Here is a 21,298-nt window from a genome sequence, read left to right as displayed (position 1 = left end):
GTAGAGGTTATAAGTAAGGCAGAGTAATAGGCTACCTAATCCATCTTCTAGAAAAGCACAAAACCAGCACACTTCTGAACACCCCTGGGTGTCTTCTGCAAAGACAAGATAGCCAAGTGTGCTTAGTGTTCTGCAAATGTGTTTATTTCTTGAATAGATTTAGGTCCTGAAGTCCATAGATTAACATTAGATGTCTTCTTCCATTTTCCTCCTTTTTAGTGAGGCAGGAACTTTCAATTGAGTCCAGAACTTACCTTAACGAAGTTTTGACCTGTTGTTAATCTTGTTAGATTTAAACACATCAGCTCCCCTGCCACCAACTTCACCATTATCCAAGGCCTGTATCTAAACTGTTCACTAAAGACAGTGAACTTATTTCCCATTAAACAAAATGTGATTAACAGGGGCTCCATTTCAGAGTCATTTACTCATGTAATTATAGTGACTAATTACACAAATGACAGTTATCAATCACTCCAATGCGGGACTTGGTGAAATATTTCCTCTTTATAAAAACATTGACTTACAAAATATGTAAACTACCAAAAATAAATAGTTTATAGTTTTATTTATCCCCTGGAGAGACTGAGAAAGGAGGGAAGAGGGCCAATGAGGGAGGGGGAAGAAGAGAGAAAGGTAATTGAAGAAATAAGAGAGAAAACCAGATTTCCTGGAAAGAGCTGGCTCACCCGGCTTGCTCTGTGGAGCCTCCCCCTCACAGCCTCATGCGTGCATCTGTGGTTTGGTGTAATTGAGCAATGTGATGGCACTAATAAGTGACTGCAGCGTGCCAAGAAGCTCTGCTCCAGGAAGATGAGCTTCTGTTCAGATGGTGTTTCGTTTAAACATAAGAATTTGAGCATAATTACAAAAAAATGAACCATTTGCTTGTGCTGTCTTGAATGCATGCCTATCCCCCAGATGCAGGGAGAAAAACAAGCCCTGTTCCACAATTTCTGTGCTTCGTTTGAATTCATCCTTTCAATCTGAATCTACTACCGTTCTCTTGGTGCCTCACTCAGGCATTTTTCTAACTTAGTGATTGTAATACATATATGCATTAAAATGGGAATTTTTACAATGGCTTATTAGTATGGTTCAGGAAGTCAAAAGTGACTGTATGAAACTGCAAAGGTCCAATTGGGTAGTTTCATGGTGCCAATCTAGTACTAAAGGCCTGGAGGATTCCTGGATAGCTGTTGGTTTTCAGTCTGTATTGGAAGCCCAAAGAAGCTTGTTCTAATATCAGTAAAAGAAGATGGAAGGGAGGATGAGTTTAGTGGATGGGGAGAAGTTAAACTCTGGGCTCAATTGAAAGCTACAACCTCACTGATATGGTGGCAAGTAGAAGAAGACATCTGATGTCAGTCTATGGCATCCACACATTTGTGCACACATGTGTGGTCACATACATGGAAACATGTGTGTATATGTATATATCCACCATACAGTACACACATAAAAATCATTTGGTAGGTAAATGTGAAGATTTAATCATATTATAGATGTTCTGGCATTGGCTGGCCCTCCTTCTGTTTCACATTTTAAATATATAATATCTCTTCCTGTTACACAAATATATAAATCTAGAAATTCTCCCATGCCCAATCCAAATACTGAGCTGCCTTTGACATTAACCATGCAACTGAAATCAACACTTCTTGTTGTAATTTATAATTTTTCAAGTGTGTTCCATTTGGAAAGGGAGAAATAACTTGAGCAGATAACAAAGGGAGATGGCAGAGTGGGGTAGGGGGAGAGACAGAAAGAAAGAGATATACAGAGGGACAGAGACAGTTATTTACACAGAGAAACAGCAATAGAGAAACAGAGATACAGAGACAGGTAGATACTACAGACACAGAGATGACAGCAATAACAAATAAGGATGTGTGTGTGTGTGTGTGTGTGTGTGTGTGTGTGTGTGTGTGAGAGAGAGAGAGAGAGAGAGAGAGAGACTTACCAAGGAAAGAAACAACAGAGAGAGAAAGAAAGAGAGAGACAGACACTGGATTTTCTGGGATATGAAGTGAACCTTTGCTTTTGTAATTACCATAAAAAGTGACTGTTATATAACATAAAAGAATAACAGCACCTATAATAATGGTGACCAGTCTACTGACATACAAGTCATATTTATACATATTCTCTTTGTGTTGTTTTCACTGTAAAAAAGGTTATATTTAGGTTTTCATGAGTGAAAGAATACAAGAGATTATCTAGTCTGAGAAATTGTTCAGAAGCTGCTTTTCTCAAAATAGCCTCCAAGCCTGTAGGCAAGCGCTGAGGAATGCAAGCCTATATCTAGACGAACACATGTTCATTGTAATTTTGGCTTGATTGCAGATTTTATTACAGAAGTAATTTCAGACAGGTGCCTGAGTTGCCAGCTTGTAGGAGTTTCTGTGCCTTCTGATGACAAGGCTTAATTCTTTTCGAAGACTGAGTTAACCAATCAAGTATCCCCTTTAATAAGTAATATTTCTGAAAAAGAAAGATCCTTTCTCTATATTTAATTGAAAACTTAAATACATAGATATATTAACCAAACATATATATGCTTTACCTTGTACTAGATTTAAGAAATAATGGGTTTGCATACTTTTGATCCAAGCAGTTGGAAGGCAGGAAAGGCAGGTTTCTGTGGCCAACTGAAGAATTGCAGTGTGAGGGAATTTTGAGATAGCCAAGGCTGTCTTACATAGACAGACTCTGTCTTAAAACAAATGAACAAACAAAAAACAAAAAGAAGAAAGGGTAGGAGCAAGAGGAGAGGGAAGAGAGAGGTCAAGATGGTAAAGAAGGAGGAGAAGGAGAAGGAGAAGGAGAAGGAGAAGGAGAAGGAGAAGGAGAAGGAGAAGGAGAAGGAGAAGGAGAAGGAGAAGGAGAAGGAGAAGGAGAAGGAGAAGGAGAAGAATTTGGAAAGACTTTGATTCTGGGCCTCAGGAATCAGTGAAGGCAATGAATGTAAGGTCAACAGTTATACTGTGCAAACATGGTACAAATGACTTCATGTTTGAATGTATAGTGACTATTACAAATACATTCATGCTCAAAGGTATGGCAACCAGTCTAATGTGAATAAATTTTATTTTTTGTCCTACATTTACACCAAATATATAGCAGAGATTGGAAAGGTACGTAATTTGTTAAAGTGCTTTCCTTGTAAGAAGGAAGCTGTGAGTTAGATGGCCAGAATCTGACTGCAGCATCATGTGTTTTTTATAGAAATCCTGGAAAGGTGAGGATCCCTAGGGGCCTAGGGTAATTCTGTTTGATTTAATTGTTGAGCTTCAGGTCAAGGAGAGACCCTGTCCTCAAAGGACAAGGGCATGGGAGTTGTTCCTCAAAAGAACATTGGAGATTTTCCTCTGGCAACTACATAAATGTGCATGCAAGCACAAACATAAACAAATCCCTCCCTTCATATAAAAATACTTGTGTGCACACATACTTACAGTGTTTTTACATGTAGAATGAAAATTATTACGTTCCCAAAAAGCATTTTATAGGTTAAATGTTTACCAATTTTGGCATGCTTGAAAAACAGGGGTACTTAGATTTTTCCTATTTTTTTCTTTTTGTTTCTTTTCTTTGTGTATGTGTGGGTATGTGTGGGTGTCATAGTGTTTTGTAGAAATTCCTATTTATGAATCTTTTGAAATAGTTAAGTTTTAATAGGACTTTTTAAAAAAAATTTATTCATTTATTTATTTCTTGTATGTGAGCACATTGTCACTACTTTCAGACATTCCAGAAGAGGGCATCAGATTCCATTACAGATGGTTGTGAGCCACCATATGGTTGCTGGGAATTGAACTCAGGACCACTGGAAGAGCAGTCAGTGCTCATAGCTACTGAGCCATCTCTCCAGCCCTTAATAGGATGCTTTAAATCTCCCCAGTGTTAGTTTCCTTTCTCCCTCCCCTTCTCTCAAACTTTCCTATCTTTCTCTCACATAGGCCACTGTTCCCATGGTGCTCTGTTTAAGGCCTACTCTACAAGAGGAAGCACATGCCTGCTACTATAACTTGCCTAAAAACTCATAGTTGGCAACCTCACAGTCTCCAGGAGTGAACTTATCAATATTATTTGGCAAAATAAACGTGGTATCAACTTCCCACTAAGTCCCTATATCTATACCCATAGAATTAGTGCAGCTTTGGTTTCATCAGAAAAGTTGCTTTGAGCTAAATGCAGTGTCTCACAACTGATCAAAGCACAAGGAATAAATGCCAGTGGTAACTTGCTTTGGATTTCCCATGGAATCAGCTTTTACCACTTAACCTAAGTGAATTACTTTACTTTCCATGCTTCTGAGCCAGAAGTGTGTGTGTGTGTGTGTGTGTGTGTGTGTGTTGTAATAATTATTTGATAAAAACGACCAACACAGTAGATGAAACCTTAAAACATATATTGCCCAAAAATGTTGCCAGCCTCATAAATGAAGGTTGATAACATGTCTATACTGTTCTCAGTAAGCTGGGTAACTATTTTCCTTGTAAAACTCTGTTAAAGAATCCTATAGAGAATTCATCATTCTTGCCCTGTGCCATGTTTTCTGCACTGTTCAATAAATGGTGAGCAAAGTTATTTGTTAAGGAGAAATAATAGGAACAGATCAGATTCATGCTACAGACAGACCAGTGACCATGAACTACTGAGAAGTGGAGATATGATGACTGAAAAGCAGAATTCAATGCAGACTCATTCTTGGTCAATGGAATTGAAGAGGACATTGTGATTTCTTTCCTTGATGTGACATTGATGCATTTTAGTGTTCTCTGACTTCATATTTATGTATAATCCAGCACCTAGTCTTGCTGTGTTTGATACTGACACAAAGAATGCTTCATATTTCTATTTACTGTGACAACAATCAGAAAAAAACCAAGCACTGTAAACCCTCACAACAAGAACTTGTATAACACTTGCCCCCACAACATTTCATCATGACGTGAGGAGGGGCCCACATGCCCTACACTTCTTTAGGAATTATTGGCAATTAATAAAAGTTGAAGGAGAGGGGATACCTTCTTAATGGTGTTAACCACTGGTGAGTTACCCTCACTCTAGTAAATAGTCTTCTACCCAGGCATAACCCAGAAACAAACAGTGGACATGAAAGTAAGGCCTACAGGAGTGGGAGAAGGATGCTATATGGGAAGATGAAAATGAGTGATATTCATAATATAATTATATGAAACCTAATAAAATTATTTAATTAAAGTAAAACAGTTCCTTAAAATAAAGACATTTAAATATTAAAAAGATATTTATCTCCTCTTTTGGGAAAGAAGAGAAAGACATCAATATGTACATAGCCTTTAATGACATAAAGAACTTGATCTTGATCGGACTTGTGGCAGATGATATGCTATTATTATGCATATTATGCAGAAACCCAAGGTAGGTTGATCATGATTGTTGTTTGCTATCACAACAATAGGGCCTGCTTAGAGTTATTTAGAACGTCATGTTAGATTATGCCACAAACAATTTCTTGGCAGCTATAATTTAACAGGTGTCATTAAAGCATGTGACCTGTGTCTTAACATGTCAGAGCAGCAATTAAATTCTCTCATTATGCTTTTATGAGGGGAAAATAATCTTTTACAGATTTTGAGATTGGCATGACCCACGCATAAACATCAACATTAAACAAGATGTTATTTGTTTGTTTTGTTAAATCAGAAAAGGAGATTGTTATGTTCATAGGGATGTCTTTGCTCATTTACGTTTCTAGAAATATCACAGATGAACACACAAGAATGTCATATTGCTTAGCACCATTAGCCTGCCAAAGAGAAAATGGAAACCTAACTGATTCCCTCCACTAAACTAATTGTTATTTTTAAAGCTTACTTATATTTATTTCTGTGCCTGCGTTATGTGTCTCTGTATGCATTTGCCCACAGAGGTCATTTGAGGGCATCAGATCTACTGGATATGTAGTTACAGGTAGTTAAGAGCTATCAAATATGGGTGCCAGGAATCAAACTGTGTTTCTCTGAAAGAACAAGAGCTCTAAAGGGCTGAGCCCTTACTCCTGGTCCCATTGCTGCTTGTTAGACAGACATGGTTCTGATGCATAAGGAACATAAGTAGAATAACAGTATTTACTATCTTGTATGTGCTCTATTATTATATTTTATTTCTTACTAATTTTGTTACATTGTTCAAAAAGTAGCATAATAAAATTTAGTTCATATGAAAATGTGTTTAACTTTGCAAAGGTCAAAAGACAGTCTATTGTAACACATCACATTTATTGCAGATTGCCACATAGCTAATGCTGTACTAAGTACTTGACATATACTGCTCTATTTAACCATTCATGGCTAACATGAAGTACACTATTTATTCATATTGTGAAGTACTCCCTTGAGTGTCATAAATTATGATAGATAATATTCAACCAAAAGATTTTAGTTTGTACCTTTATTTGTTGTTTTTGTGTGTTTGTGCAGTGTACATCTGGGTGCATGTAGTATAGCATGGGTGTGGACATAGAGAGGACAACCTTGTAGAGTCCTATTATCTTTACATGATTTTGTGGGGATCATACTCAGCTTGTCAGGTTTATATAGTAATTACTCAAATGATGGATCCATCTCACCAACCACTAGAGAGCATGAAGAATCATAGAAGATATGTATATGGATACACCTATTTTTGGGAGTACTTAGATTAAATTAACTGAGGTACAAAAATGTACCCATAATGTAGGCAATAGCTTTCTGGGACTTTGGGGCAAGTTAAACAAAAAGAAGAAAATGAGCTGAGCCCCAGCATTCATCTTCTGCTTCCCCACTGTAGAATGTGAGCAGCCTTCCAGTGTTCTTTCAACCGTCACTCCCCTACATGAGGCGAACCCAAATCTCTTCCTTAAGTTACTTTAGTTAGCTATCTTGCCACAGCAGCAATGAATAGTAACCAATATACATGCTAACTTAGTGGTTCAGTTTCACACAAAGCCAATACTGAAAAGTTGAAGCAGCAACCCAGGCTTCGGGGGTAGGCCATGTGTCTCAGGACACAGAAAACAGGTTGTGATTAATTCTCCCACTGGAAAGAAAATATGGGCCAATGTAGTCCACAAAATAAACAAGTTCTGCCTTAATCTGACCTCCTTTTTAATGAGTAAAAGTTTTATATAAAAGTAAACATGTGTATAAATTCTCATGGACACAGGGAAATAAAACGAATTTAGAAGTTGAAAACCATAATTTAAATTTTTTAGTTGTCATAATTTTAGTGAAAGATAGATGCCCCTGATAAAATATAAACACACATTTTCGCTGCTAAACCTTATAGTATAAAATTATGACCCTATATATAGTTTTCCATACTGTTAGTCTTCTGAATTTTTTTAATAACTAGAAATGCTATAGTACAAGGTATTATAGTACCTGAGAAGTCTCCCAATAAAGGGAATAATCACATTCAGCTAATTCCTCTCCTTAAAGTTTTTAGTAAATTTTTCTTATAATGTCTGTAGAAGGAGATAATTTAATAAAAAGTATTCTTCTGCATAGACATAGAGGTGATAATTGAATTTGTTCCCATTGAACTGTATGCTATCAGTCCATATTGAAGAATAGCTATTCTTTTAGTTTCATATTAACTCTATTGGATTATATAGATGGTAGATAATAAATAGATACATAGATAGATAATAGATGATGTAGATATGTGAACATAGATGAAAGATGTCAAAGATACATATAAATAGATGATATGTAGATTATAAATATATTGAGCTATACATAAATTATGTAATAGAAGCATGATAGTAAGAAATGAGAGATGATAATTAACTGATGGACAATAATTATAGATGATTTATCAATAGACAAGTGATTAATCTATTCCCTTACATTAAAATGTCCTCTTCCCTTATTATGGTTTCCTTTCTGCTTTCATATTGTCCTACATACACACATGCACACACACACATACAAACACACACACACACACACACACACACACAAACTTTTATTTGTGCATGAACCATGGACATTTTAGATTCTAAATCTGGCTTCTTATACTAGAATAATCTCCCGTTCCATTTGTTTCTCTGCAAGTATTATGACTTTATTTTTCTTACATATTTCTTATAGCCATATAAAATTCCATTATGAGTATAATATACCATTTTTTCTTAATATGTCCATCCATGGATGTATTCATGGGCCTGTTCCATTTCCTTGCAATTATGAATAGTATAGTGATGATAAACACTGATGTGGGCTTCGTTGTCACATGTTGATGTAGAGCATTTCAGGTACATACCCAGGGATGGTAAAGCTGTGAACTATATGTTTTCTATAATTTTGGTGGTTTTACCTTCTCACAAATAGCTTGAAGAGTAGTTAAAGAAAACAAATAATGGTCAGGACTGTGGAATAGAAGGATAAATATGAATAAAGTATAACTACATGTATTCATGGGAATGCCATAAAGATCTCCCTTATCAAATGTGCTAATATTTTAAAGCTAAAATTAAAGAATAGTGTTTTTAAAACTATTTCCTATATTTTATCTTTGCTCTGGAAAGTGACAATTTAACTAGAATGATTTTTATTATTTTTATATTTTTGGCATATATATTTACATTATTTCACTTCTCCTAAATTATTCAGGTAACTATTAATACCTTACCCCATTCAACAAGAGAAAGGTGAATCTGTGAGTATAGACTTGGGGATATCCTTCTTTAAATGAAAAGCAATCCACTCAAATATATGGATCACAAATTTGTTTCTGTTTCCCAGACACTGAGGTAGTATTTATAGCGACACATTCTTCTTCTTTTTCCTGGGGATGGGAGGAAGTCTCATCAATAATGATATAATTTTTGGAAGACAAGGTTAATACATTTATTTCCTATGATCCATCACTCAGCAGTTGAGAATCCTAATGAATTGGACTATTGTCTTTCTTCCAACATCAATTTTTATGATTTGTTCTATGACTCACATTCTGATAGCTGCTGGTAGTTGTGGTGATGACATTTGTGTGTGTATGTGTGATGTTTGTGTGTATGTGTGTGTGCATGTATGTATGAAGGCATGTGTGTCTATAATTAAGCTGTATAATCATACACTAAGAAAATTGCAAGTATGCTTGTATGTAAGCTTTGCATACTTTTGTATATGTACTAATATATATTGTCCATATATATATATATATATATATATATGGACATGAACATGTTCAGAATCAGAGAGGTACATCTTTACTCTACTTGATCATTCTCTACTTTATTCAATTGGTACAGGATTTCTAGATTAAATGTAGAGCTTGCCAATATGGCTTTTGCTGCTGTCTAGCTTCTACTGGGTAATATACTCTCTCTGACTTCCAAGAAGGGAAGGGAAACATTCAGGATGCTCACCTGGCATTTACCTGGGTTCTAAATATCTGTCCTAATTGCATGGTAAACATTTTAACCAGTAATCAATACTGCAACATCTCTGCCTGTCTTTGCTGTTGTTAATTTCTCAAATTTGCCAGTGCTGCACGTGTTCTATTTACTTACAGTTGTACTACACTGCTTTTAACTATACCTCCATATTGTTATTATTGTTGTTCTTGTTATTGTTATATGTTATTTTTTTATGTACGGATGAGGACCAAGACCTGAGTTGCCTCTGATCACAGTACATTCACCATGATATTTGAGTATCAGTACTCTCATTCACACATACATACACACATCATATACATATGCAGCACATTCAATGATATAAAAAGACAATCACTGGGGAGATGGCTCCCTGGGTATAGTGATTTTTGCACATGCATCAGAAGTTGACTTCACATCCCTAGGCCATACACAAAAGCTAGATGTTGGAATAAGCATTTATAACCCTGGTGCTATAATGAGGAGACAGGTAGATTCTGTGGACTTTCTTATCATCAAGTTTAGCCACAATAGTGAGCATCAGGTTAACTGAGCAACTCTGTGTCAAAGACTAAAGTGAAGAGCAAATGAAGAAGACATCTCATGCCTGTCACTGGTTTTTAAATGTGCACATACAAGTTGGGTGTACACACAAGCATGCACACACAAAATAAGAATAGTTAGTCATGCCCAAACCAGCAATAAAGCAAAGAACACAACACAGTGTCTATATCATGTTCTTACTTGTAAGTATATTCTAGTAGGAAAGAGCATGCATTCAAATATATTCTGGTTTAGAAAATCAGCTTAGTTTCATGTTGTTGTGTAATATTATATAGATTATCAGAGTCAACAGGCTTACACATATAATATTGGTGCAGAACTTGCTAATCTCATATTCCTTCTTTTTTAAAAAATAAGAAAGTTATTCTTACAGGCAGGGAAATGTTAACTAGAAATAGTATCAGAAAAGAAAAGGGAATATTGTGAAAGTAAATTCCTAATATATCTCAGAATTTCACAATTTCCAGAGACAACACAAAGTCATACAGTCATGGCTTAGTAGATTTACAGATTTTTTTCTTTTAAACTTTTACTAAAGTGAAAAGGAGTGATTTAGAATTAAACATGACCCATGTCAAGTAGCCTGATGTTTCTATTTATACACAGATCTGGTCTACAGGTTAATATTTGTGTGATTCGTAACTTGAACCTTTCAAACTGACAGAGCCCTGCAAAAGCAGACACCTGGATGAACTTTCCACATTTTATTGCATTTCTTCACTGAGTATTAAGAGCAATTAGATGCTGGTTTAGTTTGTGTGATTATGTATTTTAATGAAAATATTTTTTGCAGTGTAAAAGGTGGAAGTTTTCCTGTCCCGACAGCTGAGCTAACAATACCCCGTGAGGTCAATTAAGACTTGGTCTGCTTTCCTACCCCATATTCAACCTTTTTGTTTAACCTACATTTAGAACAACCATGAAACAACAAACTCTACTAGCCACGATTTTCTCATACAAGTCTGTGTTATTGCACAACTGTGATCTGATATAATTTTTTGTGACTCTGGCTCAGAGCAATATCCATGTATGAGTGTGTGCTATGATAATCATTTGTTAAAAATAGCCAATTGGTTGAAAGACGTTTCATACAGCAAATATCTTCTATAAATGTTGAAATCAACAGGGGCTATAATTTAATAATGGTATGTTTGCAGTACTGTTTGCTATCTTGTTCAGTTGGGAGCAGTCAGGGTCAGTAACTTAATCTTTTTAAAATTCTGCTAAACATTTCTATGCAGTGCCTCATTCCCTCCACATGTGATGCTTTCTGTACTGTCCAATAAACACAGAGCAATACCCTCTGCTAGAGAAACATAGGCAATAGGAAAAGGTCCTCATCCGTACATAAAAAAATAACATATAACAATAACAAGAACACAGAATACAGGTATACTACCAACCGCAAACTACAGACTGCAAGCATCAGGAGAGAAATGGAGAATTCATATTTAGGCTCCATTTGGTCAAATTAGCCCAACGGAAAAATGCTGATCTTGGCTTTTGTAATGGTACCTATATCATATTATCGGTGTCTTTGAGGTTGTCTTTAACATGTTTGCCCAATGAAATCTGAGAAAACACAGGCATGTTTTGGATACAAAAAATATGAAACAAATATGTCCCCCAGCTAAAACAATAAAATAAATTCATGTATTTCTGGTATAGAAAAATTAAAAGTCCTTCATAACGCTTCTCCTATTTTTTATCATAATAACTACTGACATTACTGAGCTGATTTTTCTGCCTTCATTTACAAAAGAAAATAAAGCCAAATCCAAGAACAACAGTATTTGTAAGATTATACTCAAATATACTTCTGAGCTTTTGCTGCTATTCCATCAGCATGCACTCTCTGTGTATAGCTTCAAACTCATGGGGATCCCCCTACCTCTACCTTCTGAATACTAAAATTAAAGATGTAAAAAGTTGTCCTACCTACCTACACTATCGTGAAATTCCCTATGCAAATCCTCAGCTGGCCTCACACTCACAGAAATCTGCCTTTCTCTGCCTTCCAACTGCTGAAATTAAAGGCATAACTACCCATTGCTTATTTCTTAAACCTAGTACAAACTAAAGCATTTGTATGTATGTTTAATATAAATACATAATTAACTCTTCAATTAAATATGGAGAAAGGATTTTTTCTTTTCAAAAATGTTGTGGATATTTACCTAGAAAACTGGAATACCCAAAACATAATCCACACATCAAATGAGGTACAAGAAGAAAGGAGGAGTGGCCCCTGGTTCTGGAAAGACTCAGTGAAGCAGTATTCGGCAAAACCAGAATGGGGAAGTGGGAAGGGGTGGGTGGGAGGACAGGGGAAGAGAAGGGGGCTTACGGGACTTTCGGGGAGTGGGGGGCTAGAAAAGGGGAAATCATTTGAAATGTAAATAAATTATATCGAATAAAAATAATAATTTAAAAAATGTTACTTATTAAAGACATACTTGATTGGTTAACTTAGTCTTAAAAACAATTAATCCTTTTCTTCTCTGTCATTTCTTATGTGAACTATCCTGTTGTGTCCAGAAGACTGTTTCATAATTGGCACTCCTGACCTTTGGCTCTTACAATCCTTCCTCCCTTACTCCTCATTGATCCCTGGGCTGTGGGAGGAACACATATGATACAATGTCTCATTCAGCACTTAGCATTTTAAATCTCTCATTCTTAACACCTTGATGAGCTGTGGTTTTCTGTGTTAATCACCATCTATTGCAACAAGAAGATTTTATGCTAAAGGTTGAGTGATGAACTTATTTATTACTGCAACAACAGATTATTAAGGGTAAGTTTAATACTTTGTTTATCTTGTAGAATAATAATTGTAGGTTGTCTATAATGGTCTATGCCCTACCTAGCTACACTGTCTTAGACCTAACAAGAGTATCAAATGCGGGTTTCATCTTGTGAAGCAAGCCACAAGTACAGTCAAAGAAATGGGTTGGTTACCTCTGTGACATTTGTGCAACCATTATATTAGTAGTCATGTCACACAGACCAGTCATTAATGTAGATTGCAGAGTTCACAGCTAGATTAAAGTACTCATGTCAGACAGACCAGTTATTAGTGAGATTCACAGCTGGATAAAGATGATGATTACATTTCTCCTTTAGTATACATGTAATATCACCATAGCATTATAAAAATCTAACAAATAGGAATGAAGCTTTTATATCCTTATCAGTTTGCTTTTTCTTTTTATGTTCTTTATGTTTTATGAGTTAATTTTATGGTTTCTTCAGTGATAGAATCACTTTTTTTAATTTCATGTTTATCATTTTTTGAAGATTCAATATGTGAGTGCTTTATTTACATCATTTCTACCCATACTGTCCCCCTTCTAGTATCTCACCACTGCCTTTCAAATTCAAGACTTATTTTTAACTATATATATGCTTGTCCCTTGAGGATTAGATGTCACAGGACTTGAAGATACTATACAAGATGCAAGAAAGAAACAAAAATGTCATGCCTAGGTATGCTCAAGTTTGCAAAAATTTAGGTCTTAGGGTAGCCAAAACCTAAGAACTATCTAATTGAACTTAAGGCCTGTCCAATAATAGAGAATTATATATATATATGTATATATATGTATATATATATATAAAACTGTGTGTATATTTATTTTTCATGCTGAGTTCACTTAGTGTTACACATATGTGTATGTATTTAGTGGTGACCATTTGGATTGCTTAACCCATCATGGGTCTCAGCCCTGGTGAAGAGTGATTCTCCCTCTTTTGATATCCATTAACTAACTACCAGTAGGTCTTCTTGGGTAGTGGGAGGTGAGACTTTGTTACATTTTCCACATCCATTCTGTGTACCAAGTGATTTTGTAATCTTGTTTAGGTGATGATATTGTTAAGATTTCAGGGTGTTAATCTTTGTCACAGATATCTTTCTCCCCTAGGTCTTATACCCTTTCTTTGCCAACTTCCACAGTTCTAGTAATGTGAGACCTGCTTTCAAGCTGTTAGTTAGGGCCATCCAAGAGACTCCTAAAACAATGTATGCTATTGCTATTTGTTGACTCCCAGAGCTGGATGTTAAGACCATATTTCTGAAGATACCACACTTTGAACATAGGAACTGATCTGGAAGTGATCTGGAAGCTTTTCCCTTAAGGGTTAGATATCACAGGACCTGAAGGTACTATGCAAGATGCCAAAAAAGAAACAAAAATGACATACTTAGCTATGCGAAAGAATGCAAAAACTTATGTCTTGAGGGTAGACAAGACGTAAGAACTATCTAATTGGATTTAAGATCTGCCTAATAGTAGGGAATTTATGCCTAATAATATCAGGCTATCAAACTCCTCGTGCCTGCTGTGGTCACATTGTCCTGATAGCTAAGAGTATGGAACATTAAATAAACTATTTGCTATGTATGTATTTCATCTTTTGAAGGTAATCTGTAAAATTCCATGTTCCATTCTTAAATTATGTTGTATATTTGTTTATTTATGTGCATTATGCTCATGTGTGGGGTGGGCTATGCATCCTGGAACATATGTGGAGGTTGAAAACAATATTGTGAGGTGAGTTTTCTTCTTCTACCTTCACATGAGATTCGGGAATGGAACTTATATCACTGGATTTGTACAGCAATGCACATTATCTGCTGAGCGCCCTTGCTGGTCCTTTTCATTTTCTAATAAATTTGGTTTACAATTGGTAAGTACAATTTGCAGGGGTAGCAAGATTGATCAGCAGGTAAAAGCACCCAAGAACTCATGCTCCACTATGTTTTTAACAGCCTTATTTATGATAGCCAGAAACTGTAAACAACCCTGATGTCCCTCAACAGAGGAATGCATACACTATGGAGATATTAAAAACAATGATTTTATGAAATTTACATGTAAATGGATGGAACTTAAAAATATCATAAATGAGGTATCACAAAGAACACACATGGTATGTACTCACTGATAAGTGGATCTTAGTCAAAAAGAAACTCAGAATACCCATGATACAACTCACAGACCATATGAAACCCAAGAAGAAAGATGACAGAGAAAGGTATAGAATTGTTCCTCTTTTGCAATGGGAATTTGGTAATGGAACAAAATTGAAAAATTCACTCCATGTTCTTTTTGGGATTTAGTCTGTCATTTAAGATCATAGACTATTATTGGCATTTCTGTTCTTCCTTCCAAAAAAATTCAATCTTATTCTTAAATGGCCTTTGGAAATGAGTTGCTGAATAATCTTAGAAGAGAAAAGTTACATCCTTCAGTATTGAACAGACGAAAAGCTAATTGATAGACATTGAGTTCTACAGTTCTCTTCACAGGAAATAATTGTGTTACTTTTTATCTGGCTTATTCTTGATATGAGAGGTTCAGAAATATTTTTTTAATTTAAAAACCCAGTTGAAATAATTTCCTGTTAAAACATGGATAAAAGGGAAAATCTAATCAAATGATTCAGTATCCTGCCCTTGCCCTCCCAACCCCCAACCAGGAGAGGAAATTCAGTCTACTTCCTAGCTGGGGATGATCCCTCCATCTGTCTCCCAGTTAAATGTGACTCCACTGAGCTATGCTGTACTTTAAACATTGTGTTTTCTTTATGATTGCCTTCATTACTCATGGTTAATATTGATACAGGGCACTCCTGAAATGTGCTTTCTTTAAAGGACTTTTAAAATTTCAATTTACTATTAGTGCAAGGGTACTGAGGACAACATCTCAGGAAAATCAGTTCTTTCCTTTGACCTTGTCAGTTCTGGGACTTCCCTATTGGAAAGCATCTTTACCTACTAAGCCAAGCCTTATATGACATTCTCATATGACATAAAAAAAGCTCCCTGCTTCTATCCTCTCTGAAAGGGCAGAGACCATAACTTAGGAGTAAAGTTTTGATTCCAAGTTTTGAAAAGTACTTGCTGTTTGTAAACCTTGTTACTAGCCAATCAAAATTAACTGATACTGTATTTGAAAGCTAAAGTATTAATTTCCATTTTATTGCACTATATTCTCTCAGTATTGAATGAAGCAATACATTGTACAATAACTGCTGCCCAAATTTACGTAACTGGAAATAATTTGGGATCACAAATTGTTTTCCTACATTTTCCTACATTTTAATTTATTTTCATGTGTATAAATACATACATGTGTGACTATATGTTTTGCATGCTATAGTGCATGGTTGAAGGACAAAGGACAATTGCAGGCCTAATTTCTTTTTTATACCTTCATCAGTCAGTCCTGGGACTAGAACTCTGGCAATTAAATTTGGTGTTTTTTTCTCTTTCTTTTTTTCTTGGTTATTTTATGTATTTACATTTTAAATGCTATTCCCTTTCCCGGTTTCCCCGCTATGAGCCCCCATAACCTCCTCTCCCCATCCCCGCCTCTATGAGGGTGCTCCCTTACCCATCCACCCACTCCTACCTCAGTGCCCTAGTGTTCCTGTCTCCTGGGTCATCAGTCCTTCACAGGACCAAGAGGCTCACCTCCCAGTGATGCCAAATAAGGCAATACTTTGCTACATTTCCAGCTGGAGACATGGTACCCCCTGTATACTCCTTGGTTGGTGGTTTAGTCCTTGGGAGCTCTTGGGGGTCTGGGTGGTTGATATTGTTCCTCCTATGAGGTTGCAAACCCCTTCACTTCCTATAGTCCTTGCCCTAACTTCTCCATTGGGGTCCCTGTACTCAGTTCAATGTTTGGCTGTGAACATCTGCATCTGTATCCGTCAGGCTCTGCCAGAGCCTCTCAGGGGACAGCTATCTATATCAGGCTCCTGTCAGTAAGCACTTCTTGGCATCAGCAATAGTATCTGTGTTTGGCGTCAGCAAATGGAATGGCTTCCTAGGTGAGGCAGTCTCTGGGTGGCCTTTCCTTCAGTTTCTTCTCCATGCTTTGTTCCTGCATTTCCCTTTGACAGGAGGAATTCTGAATTATTGTTTTTGAGGTGGGTGGGTGGTCCCATCCCTTAACTGGGGGCTGTGCCTATTCACTGGATATGGTCTCTACAGGTTCTGTCTCCCTTTTGTTGGGTATTTTGGCTAATGTCCTCCCTGTTGGGTCCTGGGAACCTCTTGTGTCCCTGGCATCGGGGACTTTCTGGTAGTTACCCCCAGTTCCTCCTCCCCCACAGCTACTTGCCTACTTTCAAATTCCTGACCCCTCTGTACTTCTCCACTTCCTCCCATAGGCTGCTTCTGTACTCTGTAGCTATTTGAAAGTTTTTAATCATTTTCATGGTTCTATAAATGTCTTTGTTGTTATTATTAATTATTATTATTAATTTTTCTGACCTTATGTGGCATTCATAACCACACATAGATTTAAAGGGCTAGATAATGTTCATCATATTAACAGCAATGATTTCCCTGTAATAGGCTTTTATAGTAACAAGCACGTATAAATATAGCACGTAAGTGAGCTACTTTGTTAGTTCAGAACTGCCTGGGTCTTAAGGCATTTCATGCCTGAATGGAAAACTTTCTGCGGTGGTGTGAATAGCGATAGGCCCAAGAGACTCATGTATTTGAGACTTGGCTCATAGTGAGTAGTACTATTAGGAGGTATGGCCTTGTTGGAGGATAGGCTTTGAGGTCTCTTACGCTCAAGTTCCACCCAGTGTGGCACAGTGTCTTTTTCTGCCACCTATGGATTAATAAATATGTGGAACTCTCAGCTCCTTCTCTGCCAACATGTATGTGTGCATGCCACTGTGCTTTTCTCCAGGACAACAGTGAACCAATCCTATGATAGGCAAATGGAAGAATGAAGGAATAGTGGAATAAGGGAGCAGGGAAGGGGAAAGAGAAGAGAGGAGGGAGGGGCTCAGGTCGTGGCAGAGATGGAGAGATTACAGGCTGGGAACAATATGTAGCTCCAAGGGGAGCCCCTGAAGGTCTACTCCATTCACTTCTGCCCTGCTGCCTAAGGTTTCACCACACTGATTCCTTACATATCAGTAGTAGTAGATGAGTGCACTGGGGAATTTGAATCCTCATCACCCAATCACTGGATCAAAATACTTGGGAAAATCAAATTCAAAATAAGGAAAAATTAATTTTTATTACAGATTTAGAATCTTAAATGGAGATTCATGGGTCTCCTGTTCTGGAGTATCTTAAGACAGGACATAGTAAGTGTGGAGGTGAGGGGATTTGAGAGTTGCTGCCCACCTTATGGCAGTGTGGTGTGGCTTTTTCTAGGGCAGCATTTATAAATGTTCAGTGACTGTCCCTATGGAGCTAAGGATAGATCAAAGTGGAAATCCTGTAAGTATAATAGAGGTATTTAGGAATAAGGGGTTTCTTATAGGAACACGTGTGGTTAGGCAGTGGGATCTATGAATGCTACTCTAATATGTGTGATGACTCACAAATTCTGCATCACTGGAACTCCATGAACATGTTGTAGGTAGCTTCATAGATTAGAGTATCTTCTTCCCAGCAGTCCTTACTGCTTAGTTAAGCTTCAGGTGGATGGACTGAAGCTTATAAGCCTTTTAGCTTTCAGGAAATTCCTGATTTACTTGAGTTTTTTTTTACCTCCAAAGTTTTAAAGATTGACTCCAGGATATGACAACTTCAATTTGGAACTTTCTGAATATCAGTAAACCCTGCTCCAGTATGGAAAGTTTTCAAGTTGAAGGATATTGCTACAGAATAGATGAACAGAGGAGGGAAAGGGGATAGGTGTAAAGGCAGAAGAGTATAGGAATGAAGATGGAGAGAGGGAGAACAGAAGAGAAAGGCTGGTTAGGGAAAGGGGGATGGGGAGGGGAGTGGAGAGTTAAAGAAGGGGGCAGAGCAGAGAGGTGGAGGGAGGCATGAAAGGGGAAGGGATGGGAAATAGTGGGAAAGAGGAGAAAGGCAGGTGTGAGGGTGTGAGGGAAGGTGGGGTTAGCATATATTTTCATAGGGACTCACTGAAGACCTACACTTTTCAGCTACGCCTTGCCTCTAAGCTTCCATCACCCCTAACTAATCCTATCATAAGCCCAGCACTAGATGAATCCATGGGTAAAGCAGCCATCCTCATGACCCAATGATTCCTCCAAAGCCCCTCCTCTGAACTCTGCTGCTCCGGATTTTAGCTCTTCTAACATATGAGCATTTAGGCCATATTTTTAATCTAGCCATACCATATACCTTATATTTAAATACTACATAGTATAAAATCATTATATTTAAACACACTTCCTAAGATTAGAACAATAATACTAAGTATTCAACTTTAGAGAAGATTTTTCTGACATTAGGGGTAATTAAAAGTCCCTCCACAGAAGTTATTAAGGAAGAAACTGCATGCCAGAGTGATATACAGACTAATATCAGTTTGCTTGTGAGCCACCTTGCGGTGTCACTTGGAGTGACTGAGGTACCTGACTGGTATCTAACATTCACTGCTGTAAATTAGTTTTGGGGTTAAACTACTGGGCCAATTATTAAAATATACAAAGTACTTCATCTTTTTGAGATATATCTTCTCATGTCTGTGACATAAGTTCATAAGGAATTAGGTTTCAGTGTTCACTTATACATGTTTCCTGGTTCCTTTTTGAAAAGATTATTCATTTGTGGATTTTCATGCAAACATATGTGAGTGTGTATATGTATATTGTTAGAAGTAAATAAAAAATTTGATTTTATACAAAACAACATATGGAGAAATGAAAGTAGTTTAGGAAAACGCTGGTTGTCAAATATTGCGTGTACAGAGTTAGCAAGAAGGTACAGGGTTCACAAGCACCAGGTCTAGACCCTCTTCTGTCTCTTAACTGGTATGTGTGTTATAGAGTTTATAGAACTAAACACACCTGGAAATGAATACAAATAAACCTAATGAAATCAACAAGAGGCATAGAACTTATGATATCAATCACATTCTGTGCTCTCATTCAACAAAATGGTTTTTTCCACAGAGAAGCTGACTGAAGAGTGTATGGCACAAGTGTGTATTACTTTTCTACTAGAATTGCATATAAACATACAATTACATAAAAATATACATTAAACAACAGATTGTTAAAACTTTAGAAAAAGAAGAATATGAAAATCTATTCAAATATAAGGTTACTGAAAGTGCAAAAAGCAAGATTTAATTATTCATTTTATTAATATTATTTTTATTCTCCAGAATTTCATACATATATGCAATTTTTGAAAAATTGTGATACTGTACATATAGTCACTAACCTTATGGGTAATAGTCATTTGTATTGGGAGAATTCTGTTTTCAATTATATCAAGCTAGTAGCATTAATTCCAATAGGAAGTTAAGTGAACTATATTGTAAATCAAAAATGGAATAATTAGAATGTAATTAAATGTGAGAGTAATTAATTCTCCCCAGCATCACTGAAAATATTGAGGGGTTTTCAGATGCTGGTGTGTGTGTGTGTGTGTGTGTGTGTGTGTGTAGAAAGAGGGGTGAGGAGGTAAAGATTCATAACTGAAGGAGGTTTAGTGTGGTGCATTCCATAGTGTATGAAGGCATGTTTAAAGGCTTGAGAGATGGATCAAGTTAAGAATGCTTGCTGATCTTCCAGAGGACCCAAGTTCATCTCTCAGCAACCACTTCTAACTCTACCTCCAGCTGATCAGATATCTGCTTCTGCCCTCTGTGGAAACCCGTATTCATGTGCAAATTCACACATAAATAGAAACAGCAATAAATATACAAGAGAAAAAGACATGTTTGAGAATTACAAATGCTTGTTTTGAATATTTGAATAGCAATTTATACCTAAGATCATTTGGAGTGGTATACTTTCCCTAGAAGATCAAGTAAAGCTTAGCACTTGTGTATATTCATGTATATATAATGCATATTTCATGTGTACATATTCATACTAAAAGGTACTCTGGTAAGGCAGAAAGTACACTTAACTACTGAGCACTGAGCTACCTTTCTAGCCTCAAGAATGTTCAAATTTTGACCTTTCTGATTGCTCTGTAAATAATTGGATGTTTGTATCTCTTTGTCTACCATTTTTTCACATCTCCATATAATCATATCTGATCTAAATTAAAATTCAGATAATTCTCATATTTTCTAAACATTATCTTGGCATTCTTAGTGTAAGGTAATGAATTTCCTGTATTCTTTTTGAAATGAATGACTGCTGTAGACACTGGAGATAAGCCACAGCAATCTCTCAGTATAGTGAGTGCTGAACTTTTAAAAGATAAAATCACCTGAGATTAGAACATGTCTTTGACATTTTGTTTTCAGTCAGTGGGAAGGTCATATCTAAAAGGTCACAAAGAAGAATTCACTCAGCAAATAAACAATGCTATTATTTTGCAAGAAAGTGACAAATTGCTCTCTATAA

General features: G+C 36.5%; 1 protein-coding gene across 1 annotated transcript in view; it reads left to right on the top strand.

The window, feature by feature from the left end:
* The window catches only part of Dpp10 (dipeptidyl peptidase like 10), a 794,281-nt gene that overhangs the window by 167,552 nt on the left and 605,431 nt on the right, over nt 1-21,298 (top strand). The gene's annotated exons all lie outside the window — the stretch shown is intronic.

This window comes from Apodemus sylvaticus, chromosome 12, assembly GCF_947179515.1.
Source record: "Apodemus sylvaticus chromosome 12, mApoSyl1.1, whole genome shotgun sequence".
Taxonomy (NCBI): Eukaryota; Metazoa; Chordata; class Mammalia; order Rodentia; family Muridae; genus Apodemus; species Apodemus sylvaticus.
The sequence above is the reverse complement of the archived record's forward strand: the minus strand, read 5'-3'. Positions and strand labels throughout refer to the sequence as shown.